This window comes from Lichenostomus cassidix, unplaced genomic scaffold (genome assembly GCF_008360975.1).
Source record: "Lichenostomus cassidix isolate B80296 unplaced genomic scaffold, HeHo_3.0 HiC_scaffold_43, whole genome shotgun sequence".
Taxonomy (NCBI): domain Eukaryota; kingdom Metazoa; phylum Chordata; class Aves; order Passeriformes; family Meliphagidae; genus Lichenostomus; species Lichenostomus cassidix.
Genome location: NW_028147635.1, coordinates 4,599,239 through 4,619,459, shown reverse-complemented (window position 1 = coordinate 4,619,459; position 20,221 = coordinate 4,599,239).

The window sequence follows — 20,221 nt, the reverse complement described above, 5'->3', positions numbered from 1 at the left end:
TGGGACAAGTATATCTCCTGCAGATATGCATATCTGAAGTCGTGGCAAGCTCCTTTTCGTTCCTTTTAGCTGCACCTTATGCCCCTCAGTGCAAAGGCTGCCAGGAGCTTGCTGAAGCAGAAAGAAGCATTGTGAGCACATTGTGGCTGAAAAGCAGAATTCTGGTGAAATTTGAACGAGTTCTGAACGAACCCTGCTGCAGTGTGCTCAGCCGCTGGTTTGCACGCTTTCTGCGCACAGCCGGAGAGCAGCAGAGCTTGTCCGGAGCTAAAACGCGCTTTAATGCGAGAAAGCCGCGAAGGGCTCACTTCAGCCGGGGAAGGCTGCGTGCGGAGGGGGGTCCTGGAAGAAAGCCTTCTCTTCACCTGATTCCTTCTGGGACAAGTATATCTCCTGCAGATATGCATATCTGAAGTCGTGGCATGCTCCTTTTCGTTCCTTTTAGCTGTACCTTATGCCCCTCAGTGCAAACGCTGCCAGGAGCTTTCTGAAGCAGAAACAAGCATTGTGAGCACATTGTGGCTGAAAAGCAGAATTCTGGTGAAATTTGAACGAGTTCTGAACGAACCCTGCTGCAGTGTGCTCAGCCGCTGGTTTGCTCGCTTTCTGCGCACAGCCGAAGAGCAGCAGAGCTTGTCCGGAGCTAAAACGCGCTTTAGGGCGAGAAAGCCGCGAAGGGCTTACTTCAGCCGGGGAAAGCTGCGTGCGGACGGGGGTACTGGAAGAAAGCCTTCTCTTCACCTGCTTCTTACTGGGACAGCTCTATCTCCTGCAGATATGCATATCTGAAGTCGTGGAAAACTCCTTTTCGTTCCTTTTAGCTGCACCTTATGCCCCTCAGAGCAAACGCTGCCAGGATCTTGCTGAAGCAGAAAGAAGCATTGTGAGCACATCGTAGCTCAAAAGCAGCATTTAGGTGTAATTTGAACGAGTTCTGAATGAACCCTGCTGCAGTGTGCTCAGCCGCTGGTTTGCTCGCTTTCTGCGCACAGCCGGAGAGCAGCAGAGCTTGTCCGGAGCTAAAATGCGCTTTAGGGCGAGAAAGCCGCGAAGGGCTCGCTTCAGCCGGGGAAGGCTGCGTGCAGAGGGGGGTGCTGGAAGAAAGCCTTCTCTTCACCTGATTCCTTCTGGGACAAGTATATCTCCTGCAGATATGCATATCTGAAGTCGTGGCGAGCTCCTTTTCGTTCCTTTTAGCTGCACCTTATGCCCCTCAGTGCAAACGCTGCCAGGAGCTTGCTGAAGCAGAAAGAAGCATTGTGAGCACATTGCGGCTTAAAAGCAGCATTCTGATGAAATTTGAACGAGTTCTGAACGAACCCTGCTGCAGTGTGCTCAGCCGCTGGTTTGCTCGCTTTCTGCGCACAGCCGAAGAGCAGCAGAGCTTGTCCGAGCTAAAACGCGCTTTAGGGCGAGAAAGCCGCGAAGGGCTCGCTTACGCCCGGGAAGGCTGCGTGCAGAGGGGGGTACTGGAAGAAAGCCTTCTCCTCACCTGCCTCTTACTGGGACTGCTCTATCTCCTGCAGATATGCATATGTGAAGTCGTGGCAAGCTCCTTTTCGTTCCTTTTAGCTGCACCTTATGCCCCTCAGTGCAAACGCTGCCAGGAGCTTGCTGAAGCAGAAACAAGCATTGTGAGCACATTGTGGCTTAAAAGCAGCATTCTGGTGTAATTTGAACGAGTTCTGAACGAACCCTGCTGCAGTGTGCTCAGCCGCTGGTTTGCTCGCTTTCTGCGCACCGCCGGAGAGCAGCAGAGCTTGTCCGGAGCTAAAACGCGCTTTAGGGCGAGAAAGCCGCCAAGGGCTCACTTCAGCCAGGGAAGGCTGCGTGCGGAGGGGGGTCCTGGAAGAAAGCCTTCTCTTCACCTGATTCCTTCTGGGACAAGTATATCTCCTGCAGATATGCATATCTGAAGTCGTGGCATGCTCCTTTTCGTTCCTTTTAGCTGCACCTTATGCCCCTCAGTGCAAACGCTGCCAGGAGCTTGCTGAAGCAGAAAGAAGCATTGTGAGCACATTGTGGCTGAAAAGCAGCATTCTGGTGTAATTTGAACGAGTTCTGAACGAACCCTGCTGCAGTGTGCTCAGCCGCTGGTTTGCTCGCTTTCTGCGCACAGCCGGAGAGCAGCAGAGCTTGTCCGGAGCTAAAACGCGCTTTAGGGCGAGAAAGCCGCGAAGGGCTCACTTCTGCCGGGGAAGGCTGCGTGCGGAGGGGGGTCCTGGAAGAAAGCCTTCTCTTCACCTGATTCCTTCTGGGGCAAGTATATCTCCTGCAGATATGCATATCTGAAGTCGTGGCAAGCTCCTTTTCGTTCCTTTTAGCTGCACCTTATGCCCCTCAGTACAAACGCTGCCAGGAGCTTGCTGAAGCAGAAAGAAGCATTGTGAGCACATTGCGGCTTAAAAGCAGCATTCTGGTGTAATTTGAACGAGTTCTGAACGAACCCTGCTGCAGTGTGCTCAGCCGCTGGTTTGCTCGCTTTCTGCGCACAGCCGGAGAGCAGCAGAGCTTGTCCGGAGCTAAAACGCGCTTTAGGGCGAGAAAGCCGCGAAGGGCTCGCTTCAGCCGGGGAAGGCTGCGTGCGGAGGGGGGCACTGGAAGAAAGCCTTCTCCTCACCTGCCTCTTACTGGGACTGCTCTATCTCCTGCAGATATGCATATCTGAAGTCGTGGCAAGCTCCTTTTCGTTCCTTTTAGCTGCACCTTATGCCCCTCAGTGCAAACGCTGCCAGGAGCTTGCTGAAGCAGAAAGAAGCATTGTGAGCACATTGTGGCTGAAAAGCAGCATTCTGGTGTAATTTGAATGAGTTCTGAACGAACCCTGCTGCAGTGTGCTCAGCCGCTGGTTTGCTCGCTTTCTGCGCACAGCCGGAGAGCAGCAGAGCTTGTCCGGAGCTAAAACGCGCTTTAGGGCGAGAAAGCCGCGAAGGGCTCACTTCAGCCGGGGAAGGCTGCGTGCGGAGGGGGGTCCTGGAAGAAAGCCTTCTCTTCACCTGATTCCTTCTGGGACAAGTATATCTCCTGCAGATATGCATATCTGAAGTCGTGGCAAGCTCCTTTTCGTTCCTTTTAGCTGCACCTTATGCCCCTCAGTGCAAACGCTGCCAGGAGCTTGCTGAAGCAGAAAGAAGCATTGTGAGCACATTGTAGCTGAAAAGCAGCATTCTGGTGTAATTTGAACGAGTTCTGAATGAACCCTGCTGCAGTGTGCTCAGCCGCTGGTTTGCTCGCTTTCTGCGCACAGCCGGAGAGCAGCAGAGCTTGTCCGGAGCTAAAACGCGCTTTAGGGCGAGAAAGCCGCGAAGGGCTCACTTCTGCCGGGGAAGGCTGCGTGCGGAGGGGGGTCCTGGAAGAAAGCCTTCTCTTCACCTGATTCCTTCTGGGGCAAGTATATCTCCTGCAGATATGCATATCTGAAGTCGTGGCAAGCTCCTTTTCGTTCCTTTTAGCTGCACCTTATGCCCCTCAGTGCAAACGCTGCCAGGAGCTTGCTGAAGCAGAAACAAGCATTGTGAGCACATTGTGGCTTAAAAGCAGCATTCTGGTGTAATTTGAACGAGTTCTGAACGAACCCTGCTGCAGTGTGCTCAGCCGCTGGTTTGCTCGCTTTCTGCGCACAGCCGGAGAGCAGCAGAGCTTGTCCGGAGCTAAAACGCGCTTTAGGGCGAGAAAGCCGCCAAGGGCTCACTTCAGCCGGGGAAGGCTGCGTGCGGACGGGGGGTACTGGAAGAAAGCCTTCTCCTCACCTGCCTCTTACTGGGACAGCTCTATCTCCTGCAGATATGCATATCTGAAGTCTTGGCAAGCTCCTTTTCGTTCCTTTTAGCTGCACCTTATGCCCCTCAGTACAAACGCTGCCAGGAGCTTGCTGAAGCAGAAACAAGCATTGTGAGCACATTGTGGCTGAAAAGCAGAATTCTGGTGAAATTTGAACGAGTTCTGAACGAACCCTGCTGCAGTGTGCTCAGCCGCTGGTTTGCTCGCTTTCTGCGCACAGCCGAAGAGCAGCAGAGCTTGTCCGGAGCTAAAACGCGCTTTAGGGCGAGAAAGCCGCGAAGGGCTCGCTTCAGCCGGGGAAGGCTGCGTGCGGAGGAGGGTACTGGAAGAAAGCCTTGTCCTCACCTGCCTCTTACTGGGACTGCTCTATCTCCTGCAAATATGCATATCTGAAGTCGTGGCAAGCTCCTTTTCGTTCCTTTTAGCTGCACCTTATGCGCCTCAGTGTAAACGCTGCCAGGAGCTTGCTGAAGCAGAAAGAAGCATTGTGAGCACATTGCGGCTTAAAAGCAGCATTCTGATGAAATTTGAACGAGTTCTGAACGAACCCTGCTGCAGTGTGCTCAGCCGCTGGTTTGCTCGCTTTCTGCGCACAGCCGAAGAGCAGCAGAGCTTGTCCGAGCTAAAACGCGCTTTAGGGCGAGAAAGCCGCGAAGGGCTCGCTTACGCCGGGGAAGGCTGCGTGCGGAGGGGGGTACTGGAAGAAAGCCTTCTCTTCACCTGCTTCTTTCTGGGGCAAGTATATCTCCTGCAGATATGCATATCTGAAGTCGTGGCAAGCTCCTTTTCATTCCTTTTAGCTGCACCTTATGCCCCTCAGTGCAAACGCTGCCAGGAGCTTGCTGAAGCAGAAACAAGCATTGTGAGCACATTGTGGCTGAAAAGCAGCATTCTGGTGAAATTTGAACGAGTTCTGAACGAACCCTGCTGCAGCGTGCTCAGCCGCTGGTTTGCTCGCTTTCTGCGCACAGCCGGAGAGCAACAGAGCTTGTCCGGAGCTAAAACGCGCTTTAGGGCGAGGAAGCCGCGAAGGGCTCACTTCAGCCGGGGAAGGCTGCGTGCAGAGGGGGGTCCTGGAAGAAAGCCTTCTCTTCACCTGATTCCTTCTGGGACAAGTATATCTCCTGCAGATATGCATATCTGAAGTCGTGACATGCTCCTTTTCGTTCCTTTTAGCTGCACCTTATGCCCGTCAGTGCAAACGCTGTCTGGAGCTTGCTGAAGCAGAAAGAAGCATTGTGAGCACATTGCGGCTGAAAAGCAGCATTCTGGTGTAATTTGAACGAGTTCTGAATGAACCCTGCTGCAGTGTGCTCAGCCGCTGGTTTGCTCGCTTTCTGCGCACCGCCGGAGAGCAGCAGAGCTTGTCCGTAGCTAAAACGCGCTTTAGGGCGAGAAAGCCGCCAAGGGCTCACTTCAGCCGGGGAAGGCTGCGTGCGGAGGGGGGTCCTGGAAGAAAGCCTTCTCTTCACCTGATTCCTTCTGGGACAAGTATATCTCCTGCAGATATGCATATCTGAAGTCGTGGCATGCTCCTTTTTGTTCTTTTTAGCTGCACCTTATGCCCCTCAGTGCAAACGCTGCCAGGAGCTTGCTGAAGCAGAAAGAAGCATTGTGAGCACATTGCGGCTTAAAAGAAGCGTTCTGGTGTAATTTGAACGAGTTCTGAACGAACCCTGCTGCAGTGTGCTCAGCCGCTGGTTTGCTCGCTTACTGCGCACAGCCGGAGAGCAACAGAGCTTGTCCGGAGCTAAAACGCGCTTTAGGGCGAGAAAGCCGCCAAGGGCTCACTTCAGCCGGGGAAGGCTGCGTGCGGAGGGGGGTCCTGGAAGAAAGCCTTCTCTTCACCTGATTCCTTCTGGGACAAGTATATCTCCTGCAGATATGCATATCTGAAGTCGTGGCAAGCTCCTTTTTGTTCCTTTTAGCTGCACCTTATGCCCCTCAGTGCAAACGCTGCCAGGAGCTTGCTGAAGCAGAAAGAAGCATTGTGAGCACATTGTGGCTTAAAAGCAGCATTCTGGTGTAATTTGAACGAGTTCTGAACGAACCCTGCTGCAGTGTGCTCAGCCGCTGGTTTGCTCGCTTTCTGCGCACAGCCGGAGAGCAACAGAGCTTGTCCGGAGCTAAAACGCGCTTTAGGGCGAGAAAGCCGCGAAGGGCTCACTTCAGCCGGGGAAGGCTGCGTGCGGAGGGGGGTCCTGGAAGAAAGCCTTCTCTTCACCTGATTCCTTCTGGGACAAGTATATCTCCGGCAGATATGCATATCTGAAGTCGTGGCAAGCTCCTTTTCGTTCCTTTTAGCTGCACCTTATGCCCCTCAGTGCAAACGCTGCCAGGAGCTTGCTGAAGCAGAAAGAAGCATTGTGAGCACATTGTGGCTGAAAAGCAGCATTCTGGTGTAATTTGAACGAGTTCTGAATGAACCCTGCTGCAGTGTGCTCAGCCGCTGGTTTGCTCGCTTTCTGCGCAGAGCCGGAGAGCAGCAGAGCTTGTCCGAGCTAAAACGCGCTTTAGGGCGAGGAAGCCGCGAAGGGCTCACTTCAGCCGGGGAAGGCTGCGTGCAGAGGGGGGTCCTGGAAGAAAGCCTTCTCTTCACCTGATTCCTTCTGGGACAAGTATATCTCCTGCAGATATGCATATCTGAAGTCGTGGCATGCTCCTTTTCGTTCCTTTTAGCTGCACCTTATGCCCCTCAGAGCAAACGCTGCCAGGAGCTTGCTGAAGCAGAAAGAAGCATTGTGAGCACATTGTAGCTGAAAAGCAGCATTCTGGTGTAATTTGAACGAGTTCTGAATGAACCCTGCTGCAGTGTGCTCAGCCGCTGGTTTGCTCGCTTTCTGCGCACAGCCGGAGAGCAGCAGAGCTTGTCCGGAGCTAAAACGCGCTTTAGGGCGAGAAAGCCGCGAAGGGCTCACTTCAGCCGGGGAAGGCTGCGTGCGGAGGGGGGTCCTGGAAGAAAGCCTTCTCTTCACCTGATTCCTTCTGGGACAAGTATATCTCCTGCAGATATGCATATCTGAAGTCGTGGCAAGCTCCTTTTCGTTCCTTTTAGCTGCACCTTATGCCCCTCAGTGCAAACGCTGCCAGGAGCTTGCTGAAGCAGAAAGAAGCATTGTGAGCACATTGCGGCTTAAAAGCAGCATTCTGGTGAAATTTGAACGAGTTCTGAACGAACCCTGCTGCAGTGTGCTCAGCCGCTGGTTTGCTCGCTTTCTGCGCACAGCCGGAGAGCAGCAGAGCTTGTCCGGAGCTAAAACGCGCTTTAGGGCGAGAAAGCCGCGAAGGGCTCACTTCAGCCGGGGAACGCTGCTTGCGGAGGGGGGTACTGGAAGAAAGCCTTCTCTTCACCTGCTTCCTTCTGGGACTGCTCTATCTCCTGCAGATATGCTTATCTGAAGTCGTGGCAAGCTCCTTTTCGTTCCTTTTAGCTGCACCTTATGCCCCTCAGTGCAAATGCTGCCAGGAGCTTGCTGAAGCAGAAACAAGCATTGTGAGCACATCGTGGCTGAAAAGCAGCATTTCTGGTGAAATTGGAAGGAGTTCTGTAGGAACCCTGCTGCAGTGTGCTTAGCCGCTGGTTTGCTCGCTTTCTGCGCACAGCCGGAGAGCAGCAGAGCTTCTCCGGAGCTAAAGCGCGCTTTAGGGCGAGATAGCCGCGAAGGGCTCACTTCAGCCGGGGAACGCTGCTTGCGGAGGGGGGTACTGGAAGAAAGCCTTCTCTTCACCTGCTTCCTTCTGGGACTGCTATATCTCCTGCAGATATGCTTATCTGAAGTCGTGGCAAGCTCCTTTTCGTTCCTTTTAGCTGCACCTTATGCCCCTCAGTGCAAATGCTGCCAGGAGCTTGCTGAAGCAGAAACAAGCATTCTGAGCACATCGTGGCTTAAAAGCAGCATTTCTGGTGAAATTGGAAGGAGTTCTGTAGGAAAGCTGCTGCAGTGTGCTTAGCCGCTGGTTTGCTCGCTTTCTGCGCACAGCCGGAGAGCAGCAGAGCTTCTCCGGAGCTAAAGCGCGCTTTAGGGCGAGATAGCCGCGAAGGGCTCACTTCAGCCGGGGAACGCTGCTTGCGGAGGGGAGTACTGGAAGAAAGCCTTCTCTTCACCTGCTTCCTTCTGGGACTGCTATATCTCCTGCAGATATGCTTATCTGAAGTCGTGGCAAGCTCCTTTTCGTTCCTTTTAGCTGCACCTTATGCCCCTCAGTGCAAATGCTGCCAGGAGCTTGCTGAAGCAGAAACAAGCATTCTGAGCACATCGTGGCTTAAAAGCAGCATTTCTGGTGAAATTGGAAGGAGTTCTGTAGGAACCCTGCTGCAGTGTGCTTAGCCGCTGGTTTGCTCGCTTTCTGCGCACAGCCGGAGAGCAGCAGAGCTTCTCCGGAGCTAAAGCGCGCTTTAGGGCGAGATAGCCGCGAAGGGCTCACTTCAGCCGGGGAACGCTGCTTGCGGAGGGGGGTACTGGAAGAAAGCCTTCTCTTCACCTGCTTCCTTCTGGGACTGCTATATCTCCTGCAGATATGCATATCTGAAGTCGTGGCAAGCTCCTTTTCGTTCCTTTTAGCTGCACCTTATGCCCCTCAGTGCAAATGCTGCCAGGAGCTTGCTGAAGCAGAAACAAGCATTCTGAGCACATCGTGGCTTAAAAGCAGCATTTCTGGTGAAATTGGAACGAGTTCTGTAGGAACCCTGCTGCAGTGTGCTTAGCCGCTGGTTTGCTCGCTTTCTGCGCACAGCCGGAGAGCAGCAGAGCTTCTCCGGAGCTAAAGCGCGCTTTAGGGCGAGATAGCCGCGAAGGGCTCACTTCAGCCGGGGAACGCTGCTTGCGGAGGGGGGTACTGGAAGAAAGCCTTCTCTTCACCTGCTTCCTTCTGGGACTGCTCTATCTCCTGCAGATATGCATATCTGAAGTCGTGGCAAGCTCCTTTTCGTTCCTTTTAGCTGCACCTTATGCCCCTCAGTGCAAAAGCTGCCAGGAGCTTGCTGAAGCAGAAACAAGCATTGTGAGCACATTGTGGCTGAAAAGCAGCATTCTGGTGTAATTTGAACGAGTTCTGAACGAACCCTGCTGCAGTGTGCTCAGCCGCTGGTTTGCTCGCTTTCTGCGCACAGCCGGAGAGCAGCAGAGCTTGTCTGGAGCTAAAACGCGCTTTAGGGCGAGAAAGCCGCGAAGGGCTCACTTCAGCCGGGGAAGGCTGCTTGCGGAGGGGGGTACTGGAAGAAAGCCTTCTCTTCACCTGCTTCCTTCTGGGACAACTATATCTCCTGCAGATATGCATATCTGAAGTCGTGGCAAGCTCCTTTTCGTTCCTTTTAGCTGCACCTTATGCCCCTCAGTGCAAATGCTGCCAGGAGCTTGCTGAAGCAGAAACAAGCATTGTGAGCACATCGTGGCTGAAAAGCAGCATTCTGGTGAAATTTGAACGAGTTCTGAACGAACCCTGCTGCAGTGTGCTCAGCCGCTGGTTTGCTCGCTTTCTGCGCACAGCCGGAGAGCAGCAGAGCTTCTCCGGAGCTAAAACGCGCTTTAGGGCGAGAAAGCCGCGAAGGGCTCACTTCAGCCGGGGAAGGCTGCTTGCGGAGGGGGGTACTGGAAGAAAGCCTTCTCTTCACCTGCTTCCTACTGGGACAGCTATATCTCCTGCAGATATGCATATCTGAAGTCGTGGCAAGCTCCTTTTCGTTCCTTTTAGCTGCACCTTATGCCCCTCAGTGCAAACGCTGCCAGGAGCTTGCTGAAGCAGAAAGAAGCATTGTGAGCACATCGTGGCTTAAAAGCAGCATTTCTGGTGTAATTTGAACGAGTTCTGAACGAACCCTGCTGCAGTGTGCTCAGCCGCTGGTTTGCTCGCTTTCTGCGCACAGCCGGAGAGCAGCAGAGCTTGTCCGGAGCTAAAACGCGCTTTAGGGCGAGAAAGCCGCGAAGGGCTCACTTCAGCCGGGGAAGGCTGCTTGCGGAGGGGGGTACTGGAAGAAAGCCTTCTCTTCACCTGCTTCCTTCTGGGACAAGTATATCTCCTGCAGATATGCATATCTGAAGTCGTGGCAAGCTCCTTTTCGTTCCTTTTAGCTGCACCTTATGCCCCTCAGTGCAAACGCTGCCAGGAGCTTGCTGAAGCAGAAAGAAGCATTGTGAGCACATTGCGGCTTAAAAGCAGCATTCTGATGAAATTTGAACGAGTTCTGAACGAACCCTGCTGCAGTGTGCTCAGCCGCTGGTTTGCTCGCTTTCTGCGCACAGCCGAAGAGCAGCAGAGCTTCTCCGGAGCTAAAGCGCGCTTTAGGGCGAGATAGCCGCGAAGGGCTCGCTTCAGCCGGGGAACGCTGCTTGCGGAGGGGGGTACTGGAAGAAAGCCTTCTCTTCACCTGCTTCCTTCTGGGACTGCTATATCTCCTGCAGATATGCTTATCTGAAGTCGTGGCAAGCTCCTTTTCGTTCCTTTTAGCTGCACCTTATGCCCCTCAGTGCAAATGCTGCCAGGAGCTTGCTGAAGCAGAAACAAGCATTCTGAGCACATCGTGGCTTAAAAGCAGCATTTCTGGTGAAATTGGAAGGAGTTCTGTAGGAACCCTGCTGCAGTGTGCTTAGCCGCTGGTTTGCTCGCTTTCTGCGCACAGCCGGAGAGCAGCAGAGCTTCTCCGGAGCTAAAGCGCGCTTTAGGGCGAGATAGCCGCGAAGGGCTCACTTCAGCCGGGGAACGCTGCTTGCGGAGGGGGGTACTGGAAGAAAGCCTTCTCTTCACCTGCTTCTTACTGGGACAGCTATATCTCCTGCAGATATGCATATCTGAAGTCGTGGCAAGCTCCTTTTCGTTCCTTTTAGCTGCACCTTATGCCCCTCAGTGCAAATGCTGCCAGGAGCTTGCTGAAGCAGAAACAAGCATTGTGAGCACATCGTGGCTTAAAAGCAGCATTTCTGGTGAAATTGGAAGGAGTTCTGTAGGAACCCTGCTGCAGTGTGCTCAGCCGCTGGTTTGCTCGCTTTCTGCGCACAGCCGGAGAGCAGCAGAGCTTCTCCGGAGCTAAAGCGCGCTTTAGGGCGAGAAAGCCGCGAAGGGCTCACTTCAGCCGGGGAACGCTGCTTGCGGAGGGGGGTACTGGAAGAAAGCCTTCTCTTCACCTGCTTCCTTCTGGGACAACTATATCTCCTGCAGATATGCATATCTGAAGTCGTGGCAAGCTCCTTTTCGTTCCTTTTAGCTGCACCTTATGCCCCTCAGTGCAAACGCTGCCAGGAGCTTGCTGAAGCAGAAACAAGCATTGTCAGTACATTGCGGCTGAAAAGAAGCATTCTGGTGTAATTTGAACGAGTTCTGACACGAACCCTGCTGCAGTGTGCTCAGCCGCTGGTTTGCTCGCTTTCTGTGCACAGCCGGAGAGCAGCAGAGCTTGTCAGGAGCTAAAACGCGCTTTAGGGCGAGAAAGCCGCGAAGGGCTCACTTCAGCCGGGGAAGGCTGCGTGCGGAGGGGGGTACTGGAAGAAAGCCTTCTCTTCACCTGCTTCTTACTGGGACAGCTCTATCTCCTGCAGATATGCATATCTGAAGTCGTGGCAAGCTCCTTTTCGTTCCTTTTAGCTGCACCTTATGCCCCTCAGTGCAAACGCTGCCAGGAGCTTGCTGAAGCAGAAAGAAGCATTGTGAGCACATTGTGGCTGAAAAGCAGCATTCTGGTGTAATTTGAACGAGTTCTGAACAAACCCTGCTGCAGTGTACTCAGCCGCTGGTTTGCTCGCTTTCTGCGCACAGCCGGAGAGCAGCAGAGCTTGTCCGGAGCTAAAACGCGCTTTAGGGCGAGAAAGCCACGAAGGGCTCACTTCAGCCGGGGAAGGCTGCTTGCGGAGGGGGGTACTGGAAGAAAGCCTTCTCTTCACCTGATTCCTACTGGGACAACTATATCTCCTGCAGATATGCATATCTGAAGTCGTGGCATGCTCCTTTTCGTTCCTTTGCTGCACCTTATGCCCCTCAGTCAAACGCTGCCAGGAGCTTGCTGAAGCAGAAACAAGCATTGTGAGCACATTGTAGCTGAAAAGCAGCATTCTGGTGTAATTTGAACGAGTTCTGAACGAACCCTGCTGCAGTGTTCTCAGCCGCTGGTTTGCTCGCTTTCTGCGCGCAGCCAAAGAGCAGCAGAGCTTGTCCGGAGCTAAAACGCGCTTTAGGGCGAGAAAGCCGCGAAGGGCTCACTTCAGCCGGGGAAGGCTGCGTGCGGACGGGGGTACTGGAAGAAAGCCTTCTCTTCACCTGATTCCTACTGGGACAACTATATCTCCTGCAGATATGCATATCTGAAGTCGTGGCAAGCTCCTTTTCGTTCCTTTTAGCTGCACCTTATGCCCCTCAGAGCAAACGCTGCCAGGAGCTTGCTGAAGCAGAAACAAGCACTGTGAGCACATTGTGGCTGAAAAGCAGCATTCAGGTGAAATTTGAACGAGTTCTGAACGAACCCTGCTGCAGTGTGCTCAGCCGCTGGTTTGCTCGCTTTCTGCGCACAGCCGGAGAGCAGCAGAGCTTGTCCGGAGCTAAAACGCGCTTTAGGGCGAGATAGACGCGAAGGGCTCACTTCAGCCGGGCAAGGCTGCGTGCGGAGGGTACAGGAAGAAAGCCTTCTCTTCACCTGATTCCTTCACAGGGACAACTATCTCCTGCAGATATGCATATCTGAAGTCGTGGCAAGCTCCTTTTCGTTCCTTTTAGCTGCACATTATGCCCCTCAGTGCAAACGCTGCCAGGAGCTTGCTGAAGCAGAAAGAAGCATTGTGAGCACATTGCGGCTTAAAAGCAGCATTCTGATGAAATTTGAACGAGTTCTGAACGAACCCTGCTGCAGTGTGCTCAGCCGCTGGTTTGCTCGCTTTCTGCGCACAGCCGAAGAGCAGCAGAGCTTGTCCGAGCTAAAACGCGCTTTAGGGCGAGAAAGCCGCGAAGGGCTCACTTCAGCCGGGCAAGGCTGCGTGCGGAGGGGGGTACTGGAAGAAAGCCTTCTCTTCACCTGATTCCTTCTGGGACAACTATATCTCCTGCAGATATGCATATCTGAAGTCGTGGCAAGCTCCTTTTCGTTCCTTTTAGCTGCACCTTATGCCCCTCAGTGCAAACGCTGCCAGGAGCTTGCTGAAGCAGAAACAAGCATTGTGAGCACATTGTGGCTTAAAAGCAGCATTCTGGTGAAATTTGAACGAGTTCTGAACGAACCCTGCTGCACTGTGCTCAGCCGCTGGTTTGCTCGCTTTCTGCGCACAGCCGGAGAGCAGCAGAGCTTGTCCGGAGCTAAAACGCGCTTTAGGGCGAGAAAGCCGCGAAGGGCTCACTTCAGCCGGGGAAGGCTGCTTGCGGACGGGGGTACTGGAAGAAAGCCTTCTCTTCACCTGCTTCTTACTGGGACAGCTCTATCTCCTGCAGATATGCATATCTGAAGTCGTGGCAAGCTCCTTTTCGTTCCTTTTAGCTGCACCTTATGCCCCTCAGAGCAAACGCTGCCAGGAGCTTGCTGAAGCAGAAAGAAGCATTGTGAGCACATTGTAGCTGAAAAGCAGCATTTAGGTGAAATTTGAACGAGTTCTGAACGAACCCTGCTGCAGTGTGCTCAGCCGCTGGTTTGCTCGCTTTCTGTGCACAGCCGAAGAGCAGCAGAGCTTGTCCGGAGCTAAAACGCGCTTTAGGGCGAGAAAGCCGCGAAGGGCTCGCTTCAGCCGGGGAAGGCTGCGTGCGGAGGGGGGTACTGAAAGAAAGCCTTCTCCTCACCTGCCTCTTACTGGGACTGCTCTATCTCCTGCAGATATGCATATGTGAAGTCGTGGCATGCTCCTTTTCGTTCCTTTTAGCTGCACCTTATGCCCCTCAGTGCAAACGCTGCCAGGAGCTTGCTGAAGCAGAAAGAAGCATTGTGAGCACATTGCGGCTTAAAAGCAGCGTTCTGGTATAATTTGAACGAGTTCTGAACGAACCCTGCTGCAGTGTGCTCAGCCGCTGGTTTGCTCGCTTTCTGCGCACAGCCGGAGAGCAGCAGAGCTTGTCCGGAGCTAAAACGCGCTTTAGGGCGATAAAGCCGCGAAGGGCTCGCTTCAGCCGGGGAAGGCTGCGTGCGGAGGGGGGTACTGGAAGAAAGCCTTCTCCTCACCTGCCTCTTACTGGGACTGCCCTATCTCCTGCAGATATGCATATCTGAAGTCGTGGCAAGCTCCTTTTTGTTCCTTTTAGCTGCACCTTATGCCCCTCAGTGCAAACGCTGCCAGGAGCTTGCTGAAGCAGAAACAAGCATTGTGAGCACATTGCGGCTTAAAAGCAGCATTCTAGTGTAATTTGAACGAGTTCTGAACGAACCCTGCTGCAGTGTGCTCAGCCGCTGGTTTGCTCGCTTTCTGCGCACAGCCGGAGAGCAGCAGAGCTTGTCCGGAGCTAAAACGCGCTTTAGGGCGAGAAAGCCGTGAAGGGCTCACTTCAGCCGGGGAAGGCTGCGTGCGGAGGGGGGTACTGGAAGAAAGCCTTCTCTTCACCTGCTTCTTTCTGGGACAAGTATATCTCCTGCAGATATGCATATCTGAAGTCGTGGCAAGCTCCTTTTCATTCCTTTTAGCTGCACCTTATGCCCCTCAGAGCAAACGCTGCCAGGAGCTTGCTGAAGCAGAAAGAAGCATTGTGAGCACATTGTAGCTGAAAAGCAGCATTCTGGTGTAATTTGAACGAGTTCTGAATGAACCCTGCTGCAGTGTGCTCAGCCGCTGGTTTGCTCGCTTTCTGCGCACAGCCGGAGAGCAACAGAGCTTGTCCGGAGCTAAAACGCGCTTTAGGGCGAGAAAGCCGCGAAGGGCTCACTTCAGCCGGGGAAGGCTGCGTGCGGAGGGGGGTCCTGGAAGAAAGCCTTCTCTTCACCTGATTCCTTCTGGGGCAAGTATATCTCCTGCAGATATGCATATCTGAAGTCGTGGCAAGCTCCTTTTCGTTCCTTTTAGCTGCACCTTATGCCCCTCAGTACAAACGCTGCCAGGAGCTTGCTGAAGCAGAAAGAAGCATTGTGAGCACATTGCGGCTTAAAAGCAGCATTCAGGTGTAATTTGAACGAGTTCTGAACGAACCCTGCTGCAGTGTGCTCAGCCGCTGGTTTGCTCGCTTTCTGCGCACAGCCGGAGAGCAGCAGAGCTTGTCCGGAGCTAAAACGTGCTTTAGGGCGATAAAGCCACGAAGGGCTCACTTCAGCCGGGGAAGGCTGCGTGCGGAGGGGGGCACTGGAAGAAAGCCTTCTCCTCACCTGCCTCTTACTGGGACAGCTCTATCTCCTGCAGATATGCATATCTGAAGTCGTGGCAAGCTCCTTTTCGTTCCTTTTAGCTGCACCTTATGCCCCTCAGTGCAAACGCTGCCAGGAGCTTGCTGAAGCAGAAACAAGCATTGTGAGCACATTGTGGCTGAAAAGCAGCATTCTGGTGTAATTTGAACGAGTTCTGAACGAACCCTGCTGCAGTGTGCTCAGCCGCTGGTTTGCTCGCTTTCTGCGCACAGCCGGAGAGCAGCAGAGCTTGTCCGGAGCTAAAACGCGCTTTAGGGCGAGAAAGCCGCGAAGGGCTCACTTCAGCCGGGGAAGGCTGCGTGCGGAGGGGGGTACTGGAAGAAAGCCTTCTCCTCACCTGCCTCTTACTGGGACAGCTCTATCTCCTGCAGATATGCATATCTGAAGTCGTGGCAAGCTCCTTTTCGTTCCTTTTAGCTGCACCTTATGCCCCTCAGTGCAAACGCTGCCAGGAGCTTGCTGAAGCAGAAACAAGCATTGTGAGCACATTGTGGCTGAAAAGCAGCATTCTGGTGAAATTTGAACGAGTTCTGAACGAACCCTGCTGCAGTGTGCTCAGCCGCTGGTTTGCTCGCTTTCTGCGCACAGCCGGAGAGCAGCAGAGCTTGTCCGAGCTAAAACGCGCTTTAGGGCGAGAAAGCCGCGAAGGGCTCACTTCAGCCGGGGAAGGCTGCGTGCGGAGGGGGGTACTGGAAGAAAGCCTTCTCTTCACCTGCTTCTTTCTGGGACAAGTATATCTCCTGCAGATATGCATATCTGAAGTCGTGGCAAGCTCCTTTTCGTTCCTTTTAGCTGCACCTTATGCCCCTCAGTGCAAACGCTGCCAGGAGCTTGCTGAAGCAGAAAGAAGCATTGTGAGCACATTGTGGCTGAAAAGCAGCATTCTGGTGTAATTTGAACGAGTTCTGAACGAACCCTGCTGCAGTGTGCTCAGCCGCTGGTTTGCTCGCTTTCTGCGCACAGCCGGAGAGCAGCAGAGCTTGTCCGGAGCTAAAACGCGCTTTAGGGCGAGAAAGCCGCGAAGGGCTCACTTCAGCCGGGGAAGGCTGCTTGCGGAGGGGGGTCTTGGAAGAAAGCCTTCTCTTCACCTGCTTCTTACTGGGACAGCTCTATCTCCTGCAGATATGCATATCTGAAGTCGTGGCAAGCTCCTTTTCGTTCCTTTTAGCTGCACCTTATGCCCCTCAGTGCAAACGCTGCCAGGAGCTTGCTGAAGCAGAAACAAGCATTGTGAGCACATTGTGGCTGAAAAGCAGCATTCTGGTGTAATTTGAACGAGTTCTGAACGAACCCTGCTGCAGTGTGCTCAGCCGCTGGTTTGCTCGCTTTCTGCGCACAGCCGGAGAGCAGCAGAGCTTGTCCGGAGCTAAAACGCGCTTTAGGGCGAGAAAGCCGCGAAGGGCTCACTTCAGCCGGGGAAGGCTGCGTGCGGAGGGGGGTACTGGAAGAAAGCCTTCTCTTCACCTGCTTCTTACTGGGACAGCTCTATCTCCTGCAGATATGCATATCTGAAGTCGTGGCAAGCTCCTTTTCGTTCCTTTTAGCTGCACCTTATGCCCCTCAGTGCAAAAGCTGCCAGGAGCTTGCTGAAGCAGAAACAAGCATTGTGAGCACATTGTGGCTGAAAAGCAGCATTCTGGTGAAATTTGAACGAGTTCTGAACGAACCCTGCTGCAGTGTGCTCAGCCGCTGGTTTGCTCGCTTTCTGCGCACAGCCGGAGAGCAGCAGAGCTTGTCCGGAGCTAAAACGCGCTTTAGGGCGAGAAAGCCGCGAAGGGCTCACTTCAGCCGGGGAAGGCTGCGTGCGGAGGGGGGTACTGGAAGAAAGCCTTCTCTTCACCTGCTTCTTACTGGGACAGCTCTATCTCCTGCAGATATGCATATCTGAAGTCGTGGCAAGCTCCTTTTCGTTCCTTTTAGCTGCACCTTATGCCCCTCAGTGCAAACGCTGCCAGGAGCTTGCTGAAGCAGAAACAAGCATTGTGAGCACATTGTGGCTGAAAAGCAGCATTCTGGTGTAATTTGAACGAGTTCTGAACGAACCCTGCTGCAGTGTGCTCAGCCGCTGGTTTGCTCGCTTTCTGCGCACAGCCGGAGAGCAGCAGAGCTTGTCCGGAGCTAAAACGCGCTTTAGGGCGAGAAAGCCGCGAAGGGCTCACTTCAGCCGGGGAAGGCTGCGTGCGGAGGGGGGTACTGGAAGAAAGCCTTCTCTTCACCTGCTTCCTTCTGGGACAAGTATATCTCCTGCAGATATGCATATCTGAAGTCGTGGCAAGCTCCTTTTCGTTCCTTTTAGCTGCACCTTATGCCCCTCAGTGCAAACGCTGCCAGGAGCTTGCTGAAGCAGAAACAAGCATTGTGAGCACATTGTGGCTGAAAAGCAGCATTCTGGTGTAATTTGAACGAGTTCTGAACGAACCCTGCTGCAGTGTGCTCAGCCGCTGGTTTGCTCGCTTTCTGCGCACAGCCGGAGAGCAGCAGAGCTTGTCCGGAGCTAAAACGCGCTTTAGGGCGAGAAAGCCGCGAAGGGCTCACTTCAGCCGGGGAAGGCTGCGTGCGGAGGGGGGTACTGGAAGAAAGCCTTCTCTTCACCTGCTTCCTTCTGGGACAAGTATATCTCCTGCAGATATGCATATCTGAAGTCGTGGCAAGCTCCTTTTCGTTCCTTTTAGCTGCACCTTATGCCCCTCAGTGCAAACGCTGCCAGGAGCTTGCTGAAGCAGAAAGAAGCATTGTGAGCACATTGTGGCTGAAAAGCAGCATTCTGGTGTAATTTGAACGAGTTCTGACACGAACCCTGCTGCAGTGTGCTCAGCCGCTGGTTTGCTCGCTTTCTGCGCACAGCCGGAGAGCAGCAGAGCTTGTCCGGAGCTAAAACGCGCTTTAGGGCGAGAAAGCCGCGAAGGGCTCACTTCAGCCGGGCAAGGCTGCGTGCGGAGGGGGGTACTGGAAGAAAGCCTTCTCTTCACCTGATTCTTTCTGGGACAGCTCTATCTCCTGCAGATATGCATATCTGAAGTCGTGGCAAGCTCCTTTTCGTTCCTTTTAGCTGCACCTTATGCCCCTCAGTGCAAACGCTGCCAGGAGCTTGCTGAAGCAGAAACAAGCATTGTGAGCACATTGTGGCTGAAAAGCAGCATTCTGGTGAAATTTGAACGAGTTCTGAACGAACCCTGCTGCAGTGTGCTCAGCCGCTGGTTTGCTCGCTTTCTGCGCACAGCCGGAGAGCAGCAGAGCTTGTCCGGAGCTAAAACGCGCTTTAGGGCGAGAAAGCCGCGAAGGGCTCACTTCAGCCGGGGAAGGCTGCGTGCGGAGGGGGTCCTGGAAGAAAGCCTTCTCTTCACCTGCTTCCTTCTGGGACAAGTATATCTCCTGCAGATATGCATATCTGAAGTCGTGGCAAGCTCCTTTTCGTTCCTTTTAGCTGCACCTTATGCCCCTCAGTGCAAACGCTGCCAGGAGCTTGCTGAAGCAGAAAGAAGCATTGTGAGCACATTGTAGCTGAAAAGCAGCATTCTGGTGTAATTTGAACGAGTTCTGAACGAACCCTGCTGCAGTGTGCTCAGCCGCTGGTTTGCTCGCTTTCTGCGCACAGCCGGAGAGCAGCAGAGCTTGTCCGGAGCTAAAACGCGCTTTAGGGCGAGAAAGCCGCGAAGGGCTCACTTCAGCCGGGGAAGGCTGCGTGCGGAGGGGGGTCCTGGAAGAAAGCCTTCTCTTCACCTGCTTCTTACTGGGACAGCTCTATCTCCTGCAGATATGCATATCTGAAGTCGTGGCAAGCTCCTTTTCGTTCCTTTTAGCTGCACCTTATGCCCCTCAGTGCAAACGCTGCCAGGAGCTTGCTGAAGCAGAAACAAGCATTGTGAGCACATTGTGGCTGAAAAGCAGCATTCTGGTGTAATTTGAACGAGTTCTGAACGAACCCTGCTGCAGTGTGCTCAGCCGCTGGTTTGCTCGCTTTCTGCGCACAGCCGGAGAGCAGCAGAGCTTGTCCGGAGCTAAAACGCGCTTTAGGGCGAGAAAGCCGCGAAGGGCTCACTTCAGCCGGGGAAGGCTGCGTGCGGAGGGGGGTCCTGGAAGAAAGCCTTCTCTTCACCTGCTTCTTACTGGGACAGCTCTATCTCCTGCAGATATGCATATCTGAAGTCGTGGCAAGCTCCTTTTCGTTCCTTTTAGCTGCACCTTATGCCCCTCAGTGCAAACGCTGCCAGGAGCTTGCTGAAGCAGAAACAAGCATTGTGAGCACATTGTGGCTGAAAAGCAGCATTCTGGTGTAATTTGAACGAGTTCTGAACGAACCCTGCTGCAGTGTGCTCAGCCGCTGGTTTGCTCGCTTTCTGCGCACAGCCGAAGAGCAGCAGAGCTTGTCCGAGCTAAAACGCGCTTTAGGGCGAGAAAGCCGCGAAGGGCTCGCTTACGCCGGGGAAGGCTGCGTGCGGAGGGGGGTACTGGAAGAAAGCCTTCTCCTCACCTGCCTCTTACTGGGACTGCTCTATCTCCTGCAGATATGCATATCTGAAGTCGTGGCAAGCTCCTTTTCGTTCCTTTTAGCTGCACCTTATGCCCCTCAGTGCAAACGCTGCCAGGAGCTTGCTGAAGCAGAAACAAGCATTGTGAGCACATTGTGGCTGAAAAGCAGCATTCTGGTGAAATTTGAACGAGTTCTGAACGAACCCTGCTGCAGTGTGCTCAGCCGCTGGTTTGCTCGCTTTCTGCGCACAGCCGGAGAGCAGCAGAGCTTGTCCGGAGCTAAAACGCGCTTTAGGGCGAGAAAGCCGCGAAGGGCTCACTTCAGCCGGGGAAGGCTGCGTGCGGAGGGGGGTACTGGAAGAAAGCCTTCTCTTCACCTGCTTCTTACTGGGACAGCTCTATCTCCTGCAGATATGCATATCTGAAGTCGTGGCAAGCTCCTTTTCGTTCCTTTTAGCTGCACCTTATGCCCCTCAGTGCAAACGCTGCCAGGAGCTTGCTGAAGCAGAAAGAAGCATTGTGAGCACATTGTAGCTGAAAAGCAGCATTCTGGTGAAATTTGAACGAGTTCTGAACGAACCCTGCTGCAGTGTGCTCAGCCGCTGGTTTGCTCGCTTTCTGCGCACAGCCGGAGAGCAGCAGAGCTTGTCCGGAGCTAAAACGCGCTTTAGGGCGAGAAAGCCG